This window comes from Muscardinus avellanarius (genome assembly GCF_963383645.1).
Source record: "Muscardinus avellanarius genome assembly, chromosome: 4".
In the NCBI taxonomy this organism is placed as follows: Eukaryota; Metazoa; Chordata; class Mammalia; order Rodentia; family Gliridae; genus Muscardinus; species Muscardinus avellanarius.
In genome coordinates this window covers 82,731,519-82,732,952 of record NC_137789.1, presented here as the reverse complement: position 1 = coordinate 82,732,952, position 1,434 = coordinate 82,731,519, and the positions used below count along the sequence as shown (strand labels likewise).

Genomic DNA, 1,434 nt, shown 5'->3' with positions numbered 1-1,434 from the left:
ATCTTTTGTGACTGACTAATTTCACTTAGCATAATGTCCTCCAGTTCCATCTATTCCCCTGTAAATGACATAATTGTGTTTTTCTTTATGGCTGAGTAAAATTGCAATGTGTACATATCCCATAGTTTTGTGGTTCATTTGTCTGTTAATAGACATCTTGGCTGGTTCCATAGTTTGGCAATTTTGAATTGTGGAGTTATGAAAATAGATATGCATGCATTAATTTGGTAGTTTGGTTTCCTTTCTTTTGGGTATATACACAGAAGTGGTATTGCTGGACCAAATGGTAAGTTTGTTTCCATTTTTCTTAGAATCCTCCATACTGTTTTCCAAAGTGGTTGCACTAATTTGCAATCCCACCAACAATGTTTTAGAGTTCCCACTTCTCCACATCCTCTCCAGAATTTGTTGTTGTTTGTGTTTTGAATGATTGCCATTCTTGGAGTTAGGTGAAATCTCAGGGTAGTTTTGATCTACATCTCTCTGATTGCTAATGATGTTGAACATTTTTTCATGCATTTATTGGCCACGAAGGAATTTCTTCCTTCATGAAGTGTCTATTTAGTTCACTTGCCCATTTTTTGATTGGGTTATTTGTTTTCTTAGTGCTGAATTTCTTGAGTTCTCTTTATATTCTAGATATTAGTCTTCTATCAGAGGAGTAGTTGGAAAAAAAATCTTCTCCCATTCTATTGGCTCTGGATTGTTTCCTTTTATGGTAACTAAATAGAATAATCCTCTTGGGAAAAGTATATCTCAAACCAGTGGAAAGAATCTCCATGATTTCTGCACTGTTTCTGCCAACAGCCCAAGCTGCTTCTATTTAGTGACTTTCTACTTCTTCTGGTGGAGTCCTACTTCTTCCTGGGGTATTAAACACCAGAAGGTCAGCTTTTTCCTTCAATCTTGGCAGCACACCTTTCACCAAATCTCTAATTACTGGTTGAGTATGGATTTTGTTACAGTGTGCTGTCTCCGGTGTACAAGCTGCTGCCTCAGGATTGATAATCAGTGCACTTAAAAGTACAAAGCCTGAGGACCTATCATAAAGGATAGGAATGCAGATATCATACCAGTTCTCAATCCTCCTTCAAGGTAAATTTCCACTCACGACAGCTTGGCCACTGCTGCCTCCAGCACGTCCAGCAGCAGAAAAATGTCTTCTGCAGACTCATATACATCCCTGAAGGCACTGCAGTCCATGTATTTAAAACAGTGGCATGGGGAAGATTGGTGCCACCATCTTTCTACTCTCTGTTCTACATCTATGCCAATTTCCTTCTTTTTTAAGACAACATAATATTCTAGTGCATGTATATACCACAATTTCTTTGTTCATCTGGCAGTGGACATTTGAGTCACTACATTCCTTAATTTTTGTGTATAGCCTTACAATAAGCAGGAGTGTGGAAATATAGCTATATCTTTGATATC

The 1,434-nt window shown here is 37.9% G+C and overlaps 1 pseudogene across 1 annotated transcript; it reads right to left on the bottom strand.

The window, feature by feature from the left end:
- Window positions 1-642: 642 nt before the first annotated feature.
- LOC308262336 (methyltransferase N6AMT1-like) lies at window positions 643-1,203 on the bottom strand (annotated as a pseudogene). The gene has a single exon. The product of its transcript is annotated as a methyltransferase N6AMT1-like (transcript).
- Window positions 1,204-1,434: the final 231 nt, after the last annotated feature.